This window comes from Cucumis melo, chromosome 9 (genome assembly GCF_025177605.1).
Source record: "Cucumis melo cultivar AY chromosome 9, USDA_Cmelo_AY_1.0, whole genome shotgun sequence".
NCBI classification, from domain to species: domain Eukaryota; kingdom Viridiplantae; phylum Streptophyta; class Magnoliopsida; order Cucurbitales; family Cucurbitaceae; genus Cucumis; species Cucumis melo.
Window position 1 is genome coordinate 11,344,436 of NC_066865.1, and position 22,369 is coordinate 11,366,804.

Genomic DNA, 22,369 nt, shown 5'->3' on the forward strand with positions numbered 1-22,369 from the left:
CTATGGCAACACAAATATTTATGAAAAACAACGTGCAATTTCTTAAGAAGATCAAACTTGAACTTTCGGTATTAACAATCAAGTATCAATTACAACTAAAATAATTCAGAATGAACATATAGGCAACATAGTATGTGAATACCTTGAAGCTCGTTAAGGCTAAGATCTAATTCGGTCAAAAGCATTGACCTATCTCGTAAGAGAGCTTCTGGAAGTGACCCCCAAAACTTGTTTCTTCCAAGTATTAATGTTTGTAAAGAGACCACAAAATTGAAGTCCAGTATGATGCCAACAAACTGATTGTTACTAGCATAAAAAACCTCAAAGTTATCAAAATATGGCATCTCATCATGAGGAAGTCTGACTGTGTGGACGGAAGAGAAATATGGCAAAAGATTGGGTGGAGGTGGAACAGTGGGCCGACGACAAACCGTGGGCGGAAGTTTGATTGCGTGGGCGAAAGAGAAATTGGGGCTGGGTGCGAAACTCCAACCGTGGGCGGAATGACGATCACGCGTGGAAGGACGACCGACGAAAGATTGGGCTAGGCGCTAAAAGGATGACCGACGGAAGATTGGGCTGGGCACGCGGAAGGATGACTATTAGCGGAAGATTGGGTTGGACGCTCGGAACTCCGACCGTGGGCGGAAGACAAATCGTGGCAGAAGAGAAATCGGGGCTGGCGCGCGAAACTCCAATCAAGGACGGAAGACAAATCAGGCCGAAAGTGCGTGAATCAGACGAGATGGAAGGAGACAGGCGACCACGCAAAGGGGAGGGGTTGAGAAATTAGGGATTTTATGTTTTAAGCAATTAATTTAATAAATTTAGAGATTTTTTTTATTTTAATAAATTATTTTAATAAATCCTAAACCCTTTTATGACACCAAATAACTGTCGCGAAAAATAATTTTAAAAAAACGTCTTTTCCCGCCAAAAAATCACATTTTCACATATTATGACAATTGTTTCTTATCTCTCAATTTTTCTTCTTTATTAGTGTCATGAAAAGTCACTTTTCTTGTAGTGTTAATATAATGTATGGTGATACATTATAATATAAAGTTTATACTTTAATTAGACTTTAATATATAAATTTAATTTTGGATATGATTCAAAATTAATTTATGAGAGAATAAAATATTTGAATAATTTCAAATATTAATTTAATGTGAATTAGATTTGTAACGACCCAACTCTTTATACTAAGCTGAGGTCATTACTAAAAAGAAACAATAATAAGAGACACTTTTCTGAAAGGAGGGTAACTACATTTTCATTAAAAACAGAATGCTGAAACACTCATACATATACGCGGAAGCAAAACTGAGTCCCCATATGACATGTCACGGATCCTTCCCTATCACTCGCCAGCTTTCCTTTACCTTTACCTTTGACTGAAATATTAAACATAGAAAGAGTGAGTATAAACATATACTCAGTAAGGGACCCATTACTATTCCCGCTAGGTGTCTGTTAACTTTCCATTAGAGTCCTGTAAAGAAGTACTCCTGAACTAGCACGTTCCCAAACACGTACAATCTGTGATCTCGTAGGAACAAATCTGGCCTTTGGTGAACCCTAAGGAACACCTATGACAATCTAGTCTTTCGTGTACCCGAAGGAAACACTAAGACAATCGGGATGCAAGTGATCCCGTCGAATCACTCGAATCATGTCTATGTTAATTTCAATGCCAAATTGATGGTCCCATCAGACTACGCAGTCCTAAAAAGGTGGTGATCCCGAAGGACACCCATGCGGGTACGACTCTAATAGACAAAGTTAACAAAATACCCTATCCATAGCATGTAGCATAACATAACATCATAACATGGCATGAGTATTAATCTTAACGTCCTTAATCGTGTGATTAATATATCATGCATCAACATAAACATCAACAATCGTCAACAACATACTACCGGCCATTAACATAACATCAGTCATCAACATCAACAACACTAAAAATCCACATCTTTACTTAATTCTCTTAACTTACCATTTAATCAAAAACTCAACAAACACCACATGCCAAGACCTCTAATTAATTAAATATTCATCCAAAAAATATTTAATTAATTTCAATTCCCACATAAATCAAATAATTCTCATTAAATGAATTCAAAATAATGCGCAATAAATTAAATCTAATTAAACAAAACTAAGATAATTGACTCCAAAATTATCTTAATTTTGGGGGTGTACAAGATTCATACTAAAACTATAGGTTAAAATTTAATGTATATATGATACATATTAAAACTATAGGTTTATGTGAGAGATATTCATTTAAATATGATTTAAATGAAATTAATTAATTAAATTATTTATTTATTTTAATATTAATATATTAAATTAATAGAGAACATGGGTGGTTTTCCTACGTTCCTATTTTTCTCTTAACTTCCCTTTTCTTCAATTGAAGAAGGAGTTATTGGTACGATTCACAGAAGAGTTCTGTGATTTTTACGTACGTTTTTTCTCTGAATTTTTGTTCTCTCTAATAATTCCTCCCTTCCAATTTTGTTTCCACAAACCATCTTAATCCAGAGAATAGAAAGGTTTCTAAGTGGTGGTGCTCCAAATTGACGTTTGGTAGATTCAAAGATGTCAACGATCGTAAGTTTCCTCTTCTTTGTTTTTCTCTATATTTTATTTTTAATTCATCATGCTTAGCATAGCTATCAAAATTAGTTTTGTAATTTCTTTTGCCAACGTATTGGTATTTTTTAGGTTCCCAATTAAATTGAGTTAAGGTCTCTGTAATTCTTCCGCTGTGCAAAGGGCTTTCATCCCTTTAGTTAAAGTCTTCTGATTGATTGGAGAATACTATGCAGACTATTTGAGTGTAAAATTTTTTACTTCTACAATTTGAGATAACTTCTCTATTTATAGTGTTACAAGGTGGGGTTTGTGGGATTGAGATTGGTTCGCCCATGGATTTGGCCCTTAGACCCAACTAATGGAATTTGAGCTTTTATTTAGTGTTTAATCTAAATTAAGCCTATTTTCTAGGTCCATTGGATTTTAGATCAAATAATAATATCAAATTGGACCAAATTATTCTATCCAATCCAACAACCATGGTGAAAACACTTGACATCCTTGGGATTTACCAATTTACATCTTCAATTCCAATTTAGGACACATACCTTTAAGTGGTCCCAAAATTTGATGAATTGTAATATATCATTAAATTGAGAAATGACATGGTAATTTGTGATTGATTTAATTTTCTCATTCAACGTACATTTTTTTGTCTTGTTTTGACATAAAATCACTTCAGTATGTTATCAAATATGTTAATAAACATGTCCTTTACAAATAATAAACTTTAGGATTTAATGCTAAATAATTTTCATAAGAAAGAGTATCATGTATATAGATAGTAGACAAGTACATTGATTTAACAAAACAAAGAAGACTATACACACAAGTGGGATAAACAAAAATTCTACATATCTAGTATTTATAATGTAAGCTTGATTTTTTATTGTATTTAACCCTTCCTTGATTTTGTTTATATTAGTGTGTTGGAAAGAAACTTTGGAGGTTAAAAACAATTTGGACAAGAGAATTGAGGAAATAGGCTACTTGTGTAAGACATCCCTCTTACTTATACTAGTTGGCATCCCTAAATGTATAACTAAGATTTTTTATCTAATTGTTATAAATGCTTCTCTAGAATATTTCTACAATTACACTTCTTTCACAAATTTTCTAGATATTTCTACTCTAAATATCTTCTACAATCAATTTCTCTAGAATATTATAGTAATCACTTGTATGAACCGATCAAGCATCAAATTATTAATTAGACTTTATTTTATAATTCTAATGTAATTTAGATATTTTCTAGCTTTATCATTTTTAATATAATTTAAGTACAATTAATTTAGAGAAATTGCAAAAAGTGGGACACATTTTAGGGTATTAGGGATTTTTAGGATTGGTTTTTTTTAAAAAAGAAGAGTTTTAGGACAAATTTGATGTGAAATGTCATAACTACCCTAGTAAAAAACCCTAATTTCATGCTTCTTTCATTCTTTTCCTCTAATTTTGTGTTTTCCATTCTTGCCTTCACTCTTCCCCTCCCCACTATTTTTCCCTTAGTAGATGGTAAATGAATGGCTTCGATGTGAACTTTTGTTCCCCTCCCCACTTCTATGCGATCTTCTTCCCCTCTCCATTCTTGCCCTCATTCTTCCCTTCTCCACTTCCAGGCGATCTTCTCTCTTTCTCTCTCTTGTTCTTCCACAACATCTTTGAACGAAGGGTGAACGAAATCAGATAGAGGCAGCACAATGTGGCAATGTGGCAAGGCCACTTTTGTTTGGTTACAAAACTTCTTAGTAGGTGATAAGTTTTTAGTTGGTGTGAAAAATCTTGTTTATTGTTTTTGGCTCCATTGTTGTCTAGATCTAGATTTTGTGTGAAAATTTGTGAGAAAAAGTTCTTTCCATTTGATCATTCCATCGTTGTCTATGTTTAGATTTTTTTCTTATTTTTTTTGGAAAAAAAGTTATTTCCCCGAAATGAAGTCCGTCTCCAAACTCCTCCTTGCTCGCGTTAGCCATATTCTTCCTACTTGTCCTCTCAGGTAGTTGGCGATATACACTAGTCAAGTGATGAAAATAACTCAGCTAACACGATAAGCAATATAAGCTAACCTTCTTATCAAGAAATTATCATAATACTTAAACTACAAATAACACAAGATGAATGAGCAGTAAAGAGATTAATGGATTGTAGAGGTATAAATATACATTGTATTAAAGAATATAGGCCTTTAGCCACTATACAATATAAACAAATACAATATAAAGAAATACAAAAATGGAAATAATAGAAATGACAATACAAGTTAGAGAGGAAGTGGAAATGGGATCTTCTTCACTCAAACCTCATGCTTTCACTCGTTGACTGATCGGAGAAAATGAAGAAAAACTTTACAGATGGTGGAAAGTCTATTCCTTTCTACCACTCTATAGGGTCTTGCCACTCAGGCTGTGACATGGGTTCCATTTCAAACCTAGATCAAACCATCTTTTCTTGATGGTAATATAGTCCTCTATATAGGCAGATTTAGGTGGAAAATCTAATCTTCTGAGCATGTTATTGCTGAAAGTTGCTCCTATGTTAAGTTACATCAACTCCATCTACCACTTTTGTCTTCTCGCAAATGTCTTCTTGCTTACTAATATGACTTTCTTTCCCAGTCTTCACGCGAGTTTCTCTACGATTCGCTAGCTTCTTCTTTTCTTCTTAATCTTATGCTTAGACGCTAAGAACAGGGTGAAATAGACATGAAAGCTTATGTAAAGTGTATTTCCAAATATTTATGAATTTACGACATAAGTCATGCGTTTTGACACATTTCTTATGCATTTTGGTCACATTATTACATCTAAAAGGCTATAATAACTTCTATTTTTATATGTTATCAGTAAACTTCCACCCAATTTACCTAGTTTTTTTACTGATTTGTTGTAGGAAGTAAAAGTAATAAAGCAAAAATCCATGAGTGGCTCAAGTTCTTTTGATGGTTACAAACTGAATGAAGATTTGAAGGACCAATATTCTTTGAAAACTAGGAGGAATGCAAGATGGTGTCTTTCTTTGACATCTTATGATTTCAAGACTGTTTTACATTGCTTTGATTTGGATTCGAGGATGAATCTTTCAAAAGAAGGAGTGGATGATATGGACCGGTCAAGCATCCAAATTATTAGTTAGACTTTATTTAATAATTCTGATGTAATTTTAATGTTTTCCAGCTTTATCCTTTTTAATAACATTTTAAGTATGATTAATTTAGTCTTTTTACAATGCATTAGGCTTTTATTGGGAGACTATTTAAGTCTTGCCTTAATAAGTTTATGATAATTGGTATTTTAGCGTTTTTTTTCTATGAAAAGAAATGGTCTGGTAGATGACAGAGCCTCCTCACCACCTTTTTGAAACTCTTGATTCAAGGTTGACTCTAGTTGTGATTTAGGTTCAGATTTTGGGATTCAGTGTTGTTCTATTTAATCTTAATCTTTACTCGGTGAGTCATAGTCATTGCATGCTAGATGCTCACTATGTCTCAAGTCCTTGCGTAGTTACTAAATTATCGTTAAGTATAAGTTTTCCTATCGCTTGTCTAAGTGTAAGCCAAATGATAGGTTTCTTGAAAAGTCTAGGGACGAACACATGGAATTGATATTAAATATTAGTTATAGGATTTACTTTTTCATCTACGTAGTATAAAATATCTATCAATGTAAAGTAAGGTGTATGTCTAAGCTAAATCTATTATCTACACTAGAAATTTTGTAAAAGATGGTAATCATGGTGAGAAGATGAAGGAAATGAACTAACTTGTGTTGAGAAGATGTGAAGAAAAGTCTTCGTATTGCAAGTGATTAAATTACATGTAAGCCATGATGCAATAGAGATAATATAATTAGCTTTTGATTACGACGACCACCTTTCAATGCTTTAAATGCCATAATTGCTCGTCTCTCGGATGCAGATGACTAAGCTTCATTATGCAATAACTATCTAGAAGTGATTGCTTATACGACTTATAGTACTTCTCTTTTAAGGGTGACAACCTCTTGGCGCCAAGTCTCCACACTTGATTTCCTTCAGGGACACAAGTGATGGAAGTTAACTCGCCAAGGTGGAGTTTGTTTTCAAAGTTCCCCTTGTCCGCATTAGCTATGTCCTTGCTACTTACTCTTTCGAGTAGTTGGTGACAAGTGTTGTCGATGCGATGGATTAAAGCTCAACTAACATGGTAAGTTTTATAAGTTAAAACTACTTATCAAGAACTTGTCACTAACCTAAACTACCTATAACACTTTAACAGATGAACAGTAGAAAAGTGATTGATTGAAAGTGGATAAATGTGCAATGTATTGAAGAACATAGGCCACTATACAATATGAACAATATACATTACAATGAAATATACAAGTGGAAAGTAAAAGGAAATGAGAAATATTACAAGTTAGGAAAAACAAAAATGGTAAAATTTTCTTTAATCTCTCTCTAAGCTCTCACTTATAGACTGATTGGAGAAGAAGAAGAAAACTCTTATAGCGGTGGAAAGGCTAGTCTTTTCCACCAGCTCTCTAGATTTTGGCTCATTCAAACCAAATTGTTCACTTGGTAGAGATTGAGTCCTTTTATAGGCTACTTTCAGCTTGAAACTTCTATTCTTCTTATCATGCTAGCCCAATTGCAGCCTTTTGTCAAGTCACATCAACTCAAACTACGATTCTTGTCTTCTAATGAATCTTACTCGTGTGCTGATGTGAGTTCTCACCTAGAGATGTTTGGTCGCTAGGATAAGCTTCTTATGGTGTAGCACGTGGTCCTCTACGATTCACTAACTTCTTCTTTCTTTATAATCCCGCCATAAAACACTGAAAAACAGGGTAAAACAGGCATAGAGACTCATGTATGTTGTATTCTCTAATAGTTATGAATTTGCAATAGAATTTATGTGTTTTGACACATTTATCATGCGTTTTGGCTCCATTGTTCGATCTAAAAAGCCATAATAACTTGTATTTCTACAAGTTATCAGTTGCATTTCAAGAACATTCAGGTAAGTTTGATTACCTTACTTGTAGAATGTTTGAACTTGGATTGAGGAACTAGTTCTCCTTATCTCTTGGTCTATGATCAAATGCTAATCCAAATCTAATCCATTCTCATGGGTTATTGTCAAATTGATTTGAAGTTTTAGAATTTGATATTAGAGGTTCACCAATTGGGTTCCTCATCTTCAAATCCCAGGGTTTCCATATCATTATTACTTCTAGAATTTGGGCTTTTATTTAGGCTAGATCTAAATATTAACTCAAAATCAAATTTATATTTCAACACCCTCTTTTAAACTTAATTTTGTTAAGAGGCTTAGTGGAAATGCCAACTACTTAATCATGAGTCTTCACATACTCTGAATTTTACTTTCTTTCTTTTGATATAATCTCTAATATAATGATAATGTGTATCGATGTGGTTACTTCAGTTGTGGAAGATTGGGTTCTTGTCCAAAGTAATTGTTGATCTTTTTTCTAAGAAAATTTTGATTGGCTCTTCTTGTTGCATTCCCAATTCATTTAATAGATTTCTCAGCCAAATTTCATGAAAAGCACATGAGGTAGAAACCACAGATTCTGCTTCACATATAGAGAGTAATAACAAGTTGCTTCATCGACATCCATATGAAGGCAATGTTTCTCATGTAGAATATAAAACCAGTTGTACTCTTCCTGTCATCCATATCTCTTATCTCTTCCCCAATCATTGTCATTATATCCCAAGAGCTTATAATTATCAAAAACAAAATAGTACATGTCATAACTTATCGTACCTTTAATGTATCGAAGAATTCTCTTTGCTACCTTAAAGTTAGTGATCGTTGATTTCTCCATGAAGCAACTAATAACTTCAAATTAGTGGCTTTTTTTATTTATTATCTACAAAAATTATCATAGAGAATGTCAGGTCTTGTGCATGTTAAGTATTGTAAACTTCCAACCAAACTCTTAAAGAGTGTTGGATCCACACTTTCTCCTTCCTTGCAACGTGACAACTGGATTGCACATTCCATGGGCGTGTTGACCGAATTAGAATCATACATCTTGAACTTCTTGATCACTTCCTTAGCATAGCCTTCTTATATGATAAAGATGCCTTTATCTTTTTACTTTACTTTAATGACGCAGTAGTAAGACATGAACCAAATATCGGTAAAGATTAAGTCACCTATAGACAAACACACAATCAATACATCATTATTTTGGACTTTGATGTAGAGCGCATGCTCGTATGAACACTTGATGGAACATTTTTTATGGAGTTATTTGTCTATTTAAGCATTCCAGGATCTTGGAGGTTGCTTCAACCCATAAAGTGCCTTTTTCAACTTTAAAACTTTATCTTTGTTTCCCTCAACTTTATAGCCTTAAGGTTGTTATAGACTCCTTCCTCAAAAACTCCATTGCGAAAAAAAAAAATTTACATCCACTTGACGGATTCTCCAGCTGTTTTAAGTTGCTAATGAAATTATTAATTTAATAGTTTTGAGTCAAGCAACAAGAGAAAATACCTCTTCATAGTCGATATCAACTTTTTGACATAACCTTTTGCCATTAGTCCTACCTTGTATTTTTCAACTTCTCCTCTTGCATTTGTAAACTCATTTAACACCAACTACCTTGTGATATTGTGGAAATGAGGCTAGCTCTCATGTGTCATTCTTCTTAATTGCATTATATAATCTCTTCATCCTTAGAACTTTTTCAATTTGGATTCACCGTAGCTTCTTGAAAGTTCATGGACTCACAATCAACAAAAAGACAAAATAAAGAAATATTTTTTCTTTGTTTTTTGTTACCTCATAAAGCTCTTGTAAGCTTTTGAAGCGTTAAATTCTTTCACTTGAGTTTATGTCTTTTTAAGAACTTGAAGTTGGTGAAGATAGTGGTGTAGAAGGCTCCTCTCTTGTTTGCACTGTACTTGTTTGCTCCATATTATTTTCTTCAAAATACGACAATAAGTTGTAGTCTTCGTCGTGTCTCCCCAATCTTATTCTCCTTCTTCATCAAATATTACATCTCAACCTGAAATTTTCTTTCCCGTATATGGATTGTAGAGCTTGTATTTTTTAGTATTTCATATCCAATGAAGGATGTATTTCTCATTTTTATCATCCAACTTGTTTCTCTTTTCATCTAGTATATAAACATGAGCAATGCTTCCAAAGACTCTAAGGTGAGAAATTCTAGGTTTCCTTTCACTCCATGCTTCGTATGGTGTTTTTCGGATATGATTCTTATTGGAGATTAGTTAGATAGGTAAACCCCACATGATACTGCTTCTACTCAAAACTCTTTTGGTAGTCTATTACTTTTAAGCATACTTCTTGCCATGTCTAAAATTGTTTTACTCTTCCTTTCTACTATCCCATTTTGTTGAGGAGATCTTGGCAATGCTAAAAGTCAATTAATTACATGGTTTTCACAATATTTTTGGAATTCATTTGATGTGAATTCTCCTCCACGATCAAATCTCATGGTTTTGATCAACAAACCACTTTCTTTCTCTACTAGGGATTTGAACTTCTTTCGAATGCTTATGATTTATGCTTCAAGAAATACACCCATGTTTTTCTCAAGAAATCATCAATGAATAGAAAGGAAATAGTTACTCTTACCAAGTGAGTTTGGCTTGATCGCACACATCTGTATGTATGAGTTCTAAAGGCCTTTGAGCTCTTAGGGGCCATTTGAGGGAATGGTTGAGTTATGGAAGGGTTAGGGTTATGATAAAATTAGTGCTATAATAAACCTAGTTTTATCATAACCCATGTTCGGAGAAGGATTTAAAAATGTAGTTTTATGATAAGAGGTGTTTCAGGGAAAGGTTATGTGGGAAGGGTTATAATAGTATTATGAATAAGGTGTGTTTGGGAAAAGAGTTATGTGGGTAGGTTTATGAGGGTTTTATGATAAGATGTGTTTGGGGGAAGGGTTATGTGGGTGGGTTTATGAGGGTTTTATGATAATATGTGTTTGGGGAAAGGGTTATGTAGGTAGTGTTATGAACTTTTTTTTATATATATAATTTTTTTCCAATTCATTTTGTAAATGGAAAAGAAAAAAGAATTAAATATTTTTTATTCTGAACGCAATGAAAATGTGTTGTAACAGTTTGCTTTACTGTCTCCAACAACGACGTCCATCTTCAATTTTATTGAATTAGTGAATACATTTAACCAATTTTTCAACAATTTTGATACATATTTGCACAATTATTTTAAACATGTCATTTTAGAAATATACAAACCACGTATTGTGTATTTTTATTTTCGAGCGCATCCTACATCTGTAATGCATTTGTCGATATTTAACGTGCTTCAATTAGTTACTACATAGCACTTCAGCGCCAATTTTCTAGAAATGTTACACACCGTACAAATTATAATCGTTTAAACCAATACTTCTTAGACCAAATTTCGATACTAGAATATTACGAAGAACAGTTTCATAAAATAGTACAAATCATATACAAATCATATACAAATCATAAAAGAGTACATACTAAAAAAATTTTATATATTAAAATTACGAAGAAGAGTACAAATCAGATACGAACTGAAGGAAGAAAAGATAAGGATATGCTCTCCATTCTTTAATTGGATGAGAATGTTACCTCCTCCTTTTAATTCTACCTTAGATTCATTGTCAAAGGCTACATTGTCGTTCATCAATCCATCAAGCTCCACGAACACGTCTTTTACTCCACACATATGGTTGCTTGCCTTAGTGTCTAGATACCATGTATTAGCCATTCACTATTTGCCTTAATGTCTAGATACCATTTATTAGTCATTGCTCCATTCGCTATTTGTACAAGCCATCAACAAGGTACCACAATTTTTACTTTTATCTTCAATGTAGTTCGTGAGGCCTTGATCGCGGTCTACCTTATATGATAAGGTTTCACGTGACAAGAGTAGCTTATTTGATGAGACTGCTACGTGATGAAAAGTAACTACGCAAGAAACTGTTATGTGTTTTGAGCTTACTTCATTAGGAAGTAGTGACGTCATCCTCATGTAAGAAAGTCGGCGATTGATTTTAACTTTTTCATCCAAACCAAATTCAGGATAAGGAAGTGATAGTGACACGTGATGTTCTAACATTGTACTTTCTGACAACCCGATGGAAGTAATCATTTCGACATAGGAGACTTCACCAGAAAGACTTATAAAAAGGCAATGCTTTTAACCTGAGCTTACTTAAGAAAGAATTGAGAGAGTTTCAAGACTTTTAGAGATTCTTCAGGAGCTTGAATACGTCAAGTAGTTGCAAGGAAGAGTAAGAAAATTCTCGGCCAAAGAGTTAGGTGAGGAAGCTCATTTCTAATTTGTTTCAAATCCTTAAATGTTTTTCTATGAAAAACCATGAGTTTTATGATTTCTTGTATGCTTTCCCATTTTTTAAAATGCATGTGATTTATAAATGAATGAGATTTAACATGAACTAAAATGATGAAATGTAATGCAATGATCTTATATGTAACATCCCCAAAATTATGATAATTTTGGAGTTAATTATTTTAGTTTTGTTTAATTAGATTAATTTATTGGGCTTTATTTTGAATTCACTTAATGAGAATTATCCAATTTTGTGGAAATCAAAATTAATTAAATATTTGTTGGATGAATATTTAATTAACTAGAAGTTTTGGCTTGTGGTGTTTCTTGAGATTTTGATTTAATTGTATGTTATGAGGTTTGAGTAAAGTTGGAGATTTTGGTGTTATTGAAATTGAATTAAATTATATAGTGGAAATTTTGTTGGAGATTTGATAATTATATGTATATGTGGTTATATGTGTATATATATATATATATAATTATTATGGGAAAGGAAAAGATAATTATATTTGTTGAAATATAATTATTTAAGGAAAAGATAATGGGAAACTTTCCTAAATATAACAAACTAGTGAAATATTTACGACCCTTGTGACAAAGCCCATAAAGTTAGCCATTTTTTAAATTTCCAAATTTGCCCTTCCATCTTTTTCTCTTCTCTGCGATTTTTTAATCGTCTTCCTCTATACTAATTGTCTTCCTCTGCATACTTCTTTCTTAGCTGCGATTTCTTCCATTTTTTTTTTGTTTTTAGATTTGAGTAACCAAATCTATTTCTTTCTATCGTGCGTGCATGTCTTTCTTCCTTTTTCTTCTTTTTCCTTTTTTTTCATTCACTGCATGTATTGTATCGTCTTTCTTCTTTTCCTTTTTTACGTTTAGATTAGGTAACCAAATCTGATGGTGTATAAGAATCTTGAAAAAATTGGTTAGACATTTAAATTAGGGTAATTAAAACTAAAAGATTGTGTATAAATAATATTAAAAATAATCGTTTATACCAAATTTTGAAAAAAAAAATCGTTTAGATTTGGGGTAGTCAAATCTAAACGATCGTGTAGCCAAATCTAAACGATCGTATACCAAATTTTGAAAAAAAAAATCGTTTAGATTTAGAACCCCAAGTCTAAACGATTGTGTAGCCAAATTTTGAAAAAAAAAAACCGTTTAGATTTAGAACCCCAAATCTAAACGATCGTGTAGCCAAATCTAAACGATCATATAGCCAAATCAAAACGATCGTATACCAAATTTTGAAAAAAAAAATGGTTTAGATTTATGATAGCCAAATCTAAACGATCGTGTAACCCAATTAATTAAACGATCGTGTAACAAATTAGTCAAATCTAAACGATCGTGTACCAAATCGCATTACCAAATATATTACGCGCATTGTTGACGGGGCATTTTTGGTATTTTACACGTTGGGCCTCTGGGCTTTTTCCATTTTCGAAATTGTTCTATACAGTGTAAATACTTTGCCGCTTTTTTATATTTTTGAAAAAACCTCAAATATAATTGTATTTTGGAGAAAAGATATTTATTAAGTGAGAAAAAGAAAAATAATTATATTTTCAAAATATAATTATTTATAAAAAGATAATTTAAGTTAATTTGAGATCTTGGAGGAAAATGTTGATTTTATTGGAATTGGATTTAATCGAGTATATATGAAAACTCATTTGCATCCGATGGTTTTTATTCCTTCGAATGCATCAATCAAGGACTATACTTGATTATCATACATGGATTGCATTTTAGATTTCATGGCTTCGAGCCACTTTTCAAAATTTGAATTCGCCATGGCCTCTTGATATGATGTGGGTTCATCATCATGAATAATCATCACGTCATTATCAACTGTCACGAGAAATCCATATCTCTGAGGTACGTGACGAGATTCATTAGATCTTCGAATCTCTAGTGTTTCTGGTTTTGCGACCGATTCTGGCTCCAATTTATTCACAATAATCGACTGTGAGATTGATGAACTTCTTCAAGAATCTCACTCGGTTCAGAGTTTATTTACAAGTCTTGAATTTCTTCAAGTTGAACTTTACTCCCATTAGCTCTCTTGGAAATAAATTATATTTCTAAGAAAGTGTCATTCCGAGCAACAAACACTTTGTTTTCAGAAGGGAGATAAAAGTAATATCCTTTAGTCTCTTTATGATGTCCCACAAATATACATTTGTTAGATTTGGGTGCTAGTTTATCCAAAATCTGACATTTTACATAAGCTTCACAACCCCAAATCTTTAGAAAAGAAAATCTAGGACGCCTCCCAATTCATAACTCGTATGGTATCTTTTGAACATATTTTGCCGAAGTCTGGTTCAATATAAAAATTGCAGTCTCTAATGCATAACCCACAAATGAAACTGGAAGGCCCACTTAACTCATCATACATCGAACCATATCTAATAAAGTTTGATTTCTCCTTTCAGATACATCATTCCACTGCAGTGTACCCGATGGAGTCAATTGTGAGACAATCACACATTCTCTAAGATATTCAGTGAATTATTGACTTAAAAACTCACACCTCTTTGATCAGATCAAAGTGTTTTAATACTCTTGGCAAGTTAATTTTTTATTTTGTTCTTGAAAGTTTTGAACAATTGAAAAAGTTTCAAATTTATGTTTCATTAAGTAAACATAACCATATCTACTGGAATCATCAGTAAATGTAACAAAGTACTAATAACATCCTCAAGTAGGTGAGCTCATCGGTCCACATACATCACTATGTATAAGGCTTAATAGCTTAATGGCCCTATCACCCTTTCGAGAAAAAGAACTCTTTGTCATTTTATCCTTCTCAAGGATAGATAACATCGACATGCTAGGTATCGTAAGATTAGTATTTGCCATAATATTCTACATGGAAAGAAATATGCAAGGCATACACTACTAGAAAACTGGTAATACTTGACGCCTATTGTTTTGAAATACTTAACAATTTTAATAGAAACTATCAAGTAAAATGAGAAAATGTCAAGAATAACATACCTATCTTTTGTATTTTTTTTCAATACTTAACAGATTAAAAGTGTCAAGTTTAGTTTTATTTACTTGACATTTTACATATGGTTAAATATTTTCTTTTATCCATTTTCTCAAAAAACAAAAGTTTTAATTTTCCTCTTTTTTTTCTCCAATAATTCCTTTTCCCCCAATTTGACGCAAAAATCCTAAGCGTTTCTTGTTCTTGTTCTTCTTTTTCTTTTCCCTCTTCTTCCCATCATTCCTCCACCCAAACTTCTTCTCGTCGTTCCTGCTGGAAAAAAACACCAAGAGCATGCAGCAGCGAAAGAAAAGATCAGGTTGTACTCTATATGCATCTAAACGATTTAGAAATTAACATGCAACTCCTAAACGAAAGACCTAAACGATGAGTGAAAAAAGGTAAACGATGAGCTTTTTAAAACTTTTTAAAACTTTTTCTCTGCCTTCAGATCACAAGCAAGGACAACCACTAAGTTGACCTACTAATCTCAGAACTAAGAACTGAGTTGTGGGATTCATTTCTATGAAGAAAATCATTTTGAGAGAAGGGAGGAAGTAGGTGAATCGTTTAGAGTTTTTTATATGAGAATCATCATCCCTTCTCATTCTGAAATGAGAAGTTTAAATAGAAAAATTACATGCAATTTGCATGCAATTTATTTCATATAAACTCAACACCTAGTTAATCCATTAACTATTTAATGGAATTAGTGGCTTCTAATTCATAATAATCTGCCACATTTCCCACAAACATTTAGTTAAAGAAATTAGTCAAAGGGTAATTTGGTCTTTTAACCATTTAAGTCAAAGTCAAACTTTGACTTTTATTAGTCAAAAGTCAACTTTTTGACTTTTTGCTATTTTACCCGTCTTGACTAATTCTAACCTCCCGAGTATGAATCCACATTTATTTTTCTAACATTTAAATCATATTTGAATATAAATCCGGTCAAAGTTTTGTTTTTCAAAGACAAAAGTCAACATGTTGACTTTTACAACTTTGACCGTTTAAAAACTTTCCAAGCTTTTAAATATGAATCTACATTCATATTTATTTAAATAATATTTAAACACAAAGCTTAAAGTTTATATCTACCGACTTATATCTTATATACTTGTCTGTTTCTCTCTCTTTTCCTAATTTGAACAATTCGAATTATTCCAACATATTGTTCTTAGTTGAATCCATATGAGCTAGTAGGGGAACCTAATGAACCTATAGATCATGGGCTCCAACGATTTGAGATTAACTGGCTAAACTATTTTAGACCAAGCTTAATCAACATTCATTAACTAATGAGTCATTCCACTAAAGACTCATAGTTGCACTCCCCTCACTATAGATATATTTCTATCCACCTGATATAACCATGATGAGTAAGTCGATCCTTCACCGGTTGTTCGTAATCTTGGTTGGGTCAAAATACCATTTTACCCCCGAGATTACATCTTGCTTCTTAAGACCCACTGATCCACTATTGAACAATTGTTTAAGGTCCAACCTATAAACCTAAATCCTTCTCGGTGGGGCCCCTTGTTCAAGACTTGTATTCAGTCCTTAAGGGAACAACCTATCTACTATCCCAAAAAGTGGGTAGGAATGAATTTCGTCTTGTGTCCCTAGCTATCCACTCGGTCTTATCCTTGAAATGAGAGGCTTATTGGGGCAGCGACAATGAGCTGCCCTCACCTATGCAGATCTAAGGATACTACCGAATGAACAGAAGTTCATAGTTAGCTCAATATTAAGATCAAGTTACATAGGTCATCATAATTGAAATAGTCAATTTATAGTTTACGGTGTTATAACTAAAAGTGACTATTTCGTGGTTCCTGTCTTATGCAAACCGTTTACATAGGATGCCCCCACTCCCATGTCTCTACATGAACGATTCAGGATTACATCGTTTGTACTAACTACGGAGCGGGCCGCATCCATAGTGTTTTTCCAGAATAAGGCACCCAACCTTATTCATACACTTCAATTTTAACAATCCATGTTTATGTCTCTACATAAAGTTCAAGTATATTGACAAACTTAGTAAAATAGCCTCGGGCTTAATATTTATTGGTTTTAAGATTATAGCATTCAATAATAAATTTTATTGAATCAAATAACAAAGTATGAGTTTTATGACATAAATTCCAACAGTTCCTCCACCCAATCTTTCCATTCTTTGACATTCAACCATCACCATCATAAACGACGTTTATAGTTTCGACCATCGTTCATGTTGACACCCAAGCTTTTTGTTCTCATCGTTCACGTACAGCTTCGACCATCACAGACAACATTCATGCCAGCTTCGGCCATGCCGACACCATCGCAGACCACATTCTTAACGCTCCACAGACGATGCCTCTTCCCTTTCAGTTTTTTCACATTCTTGACTCTTACGTGCTCACCTTCTTCCAGCTGATGCTTCTTCCCTTTCAATTTTACCAACTCAGTGTTTCCGTCACCTTTCTCTGATTCAGTGTTGTCGTAGCCTTACTCCTATTAGATTGCACCAATTTTCTACTCTCTTCTTGTTACTGGTATTCTCCAACTTTCCATCTATTTCTTCCTTCACTATTAAAAAATCAAATTAGAACTTGTTTAACGAAAGAATGAAGGAGTTGTTTTGATCTTAATTTTTTTTGTTGATAAAAATCACCAAATAGCAATGGAAAAAAGAAAAGAAAAAATCACCAACCTTGCAGCAACATGGGATTTTTCGAAGTGATGTATGTTGTTTTATGCCTTTTAGTTTCTCGCATTTATCTGTTTATTAAGGCTTTGGTAATTACATTTTTCTATTTTATGTTTTGATCTCTTTTTGTTTGATTAATTAATAAAAATGAAACTATCTTTCGAATGTGCTCTATCTAATCAACTTAAGCCTTTGGAGTTTGGACCTATTGGCAACATTATAAATGTTTGAATATCATTTAAGATACAAACAAATAAGTTGCTTAAAATGTGGATGATATGAATAGCATTGGCACTTCTTCGCATTTTCTTTCCCACTATTATGCAATTAGGACCTTTTAGGTAATTTTGTCTATATATATCCTCAACATTAAATAGATAATTTTGGTGTAATCAAGCTTGATCTCCATCGGTAAAATAGTGGTCGAAAGTTAGTGTTTGAAAAGTTTGCATGCAACACTACTTTCACTTATTAGTTTCTATGTTAACATGTGTTGAAAATGCAATATCTTAATTTTAATTTTTATGTGTTGGATCTGTTTTGTAATTACATGCTTGTTAATTTCAAACCAAAGGCTATTCTTTTGATTGAACAAGTTTTTTCTAGAAAGTGATCTTGTTTAATTTGTTGGTTTCAGTTACATTTTTACGTAGGTATATGAGAGTTGAGTAATTAGATTGTTTTTCTTTCACAACACACCACCTCAAAGTGCTCATAGTCCTCCAAGAAGGTCTCCAGTAGTTGATAGAAGAAGTCATTCACCACGAAGGTAACTTAATACTCTTTTAAAATTTGTACTTATTACCTTACTCTTGGATTCTTTTTAACACTTTAATACTCCCTAAAATTTTGTTTTTATCTATCCTTGTATTCTTTCATATTATAGAAATTGATAACCATTACTCAAACACTTTCTCTTAGGATTTACACTTATAGATAAATCATGGATGCACAAGAGTAGGTTATCCAAAGACTATAACGTGGGTGTAGAAAACTTCATGAAAACTTCATGAGTAGGTTGTCCTTGTTTGAAATGTGGAAATTGTGGAAAAACAAAGTCGCACTATTATTAGAGATCACTTATATGTCAATGGAATTGATGAAAGTTATAAATTTTGGTTTTGGCACGATGAACAACTACCTAACTCATCCTTATACGAAAAATCTTCTAAGTTTGACACCTACATGTATGAAAAGAATGATGTTTGAAGTATAAATGAAATGATTGAAGTTGCTGATGAGGAATATTTAAAAGATCCAAAGGAATTTGAGAAATTGTGCCAACATGAGCTTAGCTCAACTGGCACCTATATGTACCTGTGGATAAGAGGTCTTGGGTTCAAATTCCCTCCCTTGCATTTATTACAATACCTTTCCAAAAAATATTTTGAGAAATTTCTTAATGATGCCGAAAAATCATTATATGAAGGATGCTAAATTATCCACATTAGTCAAGTTGTATAATTTGAAAGTTAGCTATGGATGGAGTGATATTAGCTTTTCACAACATTGTATGGTATTTTCCACTAATTCCACATTTCAAAAGATTGTTTTGAAGAATTGCCAGTGCTAAAAATTTGATTTGGCATTCTAATGAGTGTGTACTTTCCACATGCTATAAGTTGCCAAACTATGGTTCTAAACCTAGGAATATTCGTTTAGCATTACTAGCTGATTTCTTTGTTATTGTCCCTTCTTATCTACATGAGCTAGAATGTGGAAGAAGGCTCGTATAATGAAGATGTCCAAGAAGTTCTGAATTGTATAGTAAGACACACATTATAATTTTACATTCTTTAAAGTTTCAAAGTTTTATGAAATTAAGTTATACTTTTGTGCATTTTTAGGATGGGATCTCAAATACTTGTGCTGACAAAGAGCCGTCTTCAAACAATTTTTTGACACAAGCTTTAGGTACACAAGAGAGTAGTGGACGTGTACATAGAGTTAGCGGGTTTGTCACTCCAACTACTTACTTCCACATAGCAAAATGCTCAAAGAAACAGAGTGAATAAATTGAGAAGCTTAGTCAAGAGAATGAAACACTTCATTTGTGAGTTGAAGAATTAGAGAATATTCACATATCAACACAATCTACACCAACATCTGCACATGGATCATGCTCCAGACCAAGATTGGCATACGATATTCAATGTAAAAAGAATCTAGAAAATGAGAAAATGAATGTCATAACGAAAGTGGTTAAAGAGGAGGTGAATATGGATGTGATTATTTTGAATGATCAACATGAGGATGCTACCGAGGTAATTAGTTAAGTTTTGGCAATTTAATGCATGATTTTCTATAAGACTTATAAAGTTTATTAATGTTGGATTTATGACTTTCTTAGGTTCGTAATGAAAAGGTTGTCTATGAGTCCAATATCAACATGTCACTACCTTTGAAGACAATACTCAATTTGCTGAAAAGGTAACAGACAAAGATTTAAAGATTTGTTATCAACTATCATTCTCGTTGTTTCGTATCAGTAAGAAGACTTGTGTTCTCCGAGAAGATATTATTGATTTTTGTAACATGAGAGAAGTTAAGACTTTGACATTGGTTGTATATATGGCATAAGTACTCATTCATTCAACTCCAATCTTTTTATATAAATACTTGTTTATTGACTTTTCTATCTTTCTTAGGTATTTGCATTCCTAAAGATCATGTTTCAAATTACATCTTCGTTGACCCATCCTATATATTTGTTGGACACAACACCCAAGAAGTTAAAGCTCGCAATTTGTGAGTAGATTAATGGCTTCAAAACAAAACCAACTCGTTCTGGCTCCATTTAATCCAGGGTAAGTAATACTATACTAGTCAATTCATTAAAATGTATATTGCTTCTTCGTCCATTAATATTGAAACACGTAACTCATACTTTTTTGTGCTCCCCATTTAGCTTTTGATCATATTATGTTTATTCAAGAAATAAAATAAGCTATAGGTGATTTACTTCTTTGAATTGAACCTCTTCTTTATATTCATCATCTGGACAAATTGTAGAATCTAGGGGGTTTAACTTTTAATTGTTGTCGTCTTCTTTTGATTTAGCGTAGAGAAATTGGTTTGTAGGAATCTTCGTTATTAAGGTTATTTTGGGTAGAGAAACAAGTTTTATGAAATTAAGTTATATGAAAACAATCTACTTGTATTCTTTCTATGTACTGGTCATTAGACACTTATGGCTATTAAGGCATACAATGAGACAGTCTATTATCTTAACTCACTTCGAACAGCACAAGGGTAGATATTAGATATGTAACTGACACGTAAGTAAGCTTCTTTCATAGATGATGTTTTTCGTCTTAAAGTTCACTTCATTATAACTTGTAGTTGTTTCTTGGCAATAGGGCTATTACTATCTTTCGATCTCAGAAAAATATTCAAACAAGTCGTAAACAACCAATGTGGAAAACACTGAACGTAAGTGTAAACATATTTATTCATTAAATAAAAGAATACGACATATGCATTATATTGGGTACTATGTGAGTGTTTCTTGGCAATATGCATTGTATTTAGTACTATTCGATTGTTTCTTGACAATATGCATTATATTTGGTACTATGTGACTGTTTCTTGGTAATATGCATTATATTGGTTACTATGTATTTACAGTGTCTTTTGCAAGTTGGAGTAGTTGAATGTGGGTACTAAAGATTAAACATGCATGGCGGACACTACAAAAAGTAAGGCCACTCCCGACGTATAAAAACGTCGGCATAAGTGTAAATAACGTCGGAACTGAATTTTCGATGTAGAAAGTGACCTCGAGAAGACCGTTGGAAGAAAGCGTCAGGAGAAAGATTCTTGATGAGTCCCCAATACGACATCAGGAATATACTTCTTCCGACGACCTCGTTACCGACGTTTTCAATGCATCCAAAATAAGGCATCTCTAACGTCCGCAGTTCCGACGTCATCTATGCGTCGGAAATAACTATTTTCGAATGTTAGCATAGTCGATGTCATCCATGCATCGAAATTAACCATCCCCGACGTAACGATTGCACCATATGCCCAACGTATGTACTGCATCGACAAATATTTTAAATATGTATTTTTTATTTTTTTGAAATTTTTTCCTGTAATATTTTTTCCTGAAGCATTCACATTCTTTTTCGATTCAATTACAGAAAAATCAAAATAAATTAGTAAATTATGAAATATAATATCAAATTGAATAAAAAATTAAATGTTCACAATACAAAGAAGTTCAAAAAAGTAACAAAGTTCATAATACAATTAAAAAATAGTAATCGTTCCCAAAAAATAATAGAAAGAAGTACTTCATAACATACGTCTCCTAACGAGCCTCATATGCTATTCATCACCATGGTTACTACAATGACACAAAAGTCCCTAAGTTTAGTACACATATATAGCATCACTGAATAATGTCATTTCAAGAACTTAAGAATAATGGAAACATATATACGTACCACAAAGCTAGGGATCATGTGGTGGTCCTTGCTGTGCTCAGGGCAAGTCTTTTAGTTGCTTACTTGGAATGCACGGGTCATGTAGTGGTCATAGAGGTACTGTCAATCCTCATTACGTCCCACCAATATGTGTGGTGGGTTGGCACGGGCCTTCTTGGGGTCGCTGTACTTTTTGAAGTGCCTGACACAATCGCCCCAGAACTCTTTAAAGGTGTTGAGCATCTGATGCTCAACAAACCTATTCATTGCTTGATCATTGAAATCAAGCA

General features: G+C 32.9%; 1 long non-coding RNA gene across 1 annotated transcript; it reads left to right on the plus strand.

Annotated features, from left to right (window-relative positions):
- The first annotated feature begins 11,821 nt into the window (after positions 1–11,821).
- Positions 11,822–21,665, plus strand: LOC107992201 (uncharacterized). The gene is made up of 6 exons (XR_001764700.2): positions 11,822–11,913; positions 18,287–18,418; positions 19,497–19,913; positions 20,000–20,079; positions 20,298–20,456; positions 21,277–21,665. It is a non-coding gene; the product is annotated as an uncharacterized LOC107992201 (long non-coding RNA).
- Positions 21,666–22,369: the final 704 nt, after the last annotated feature.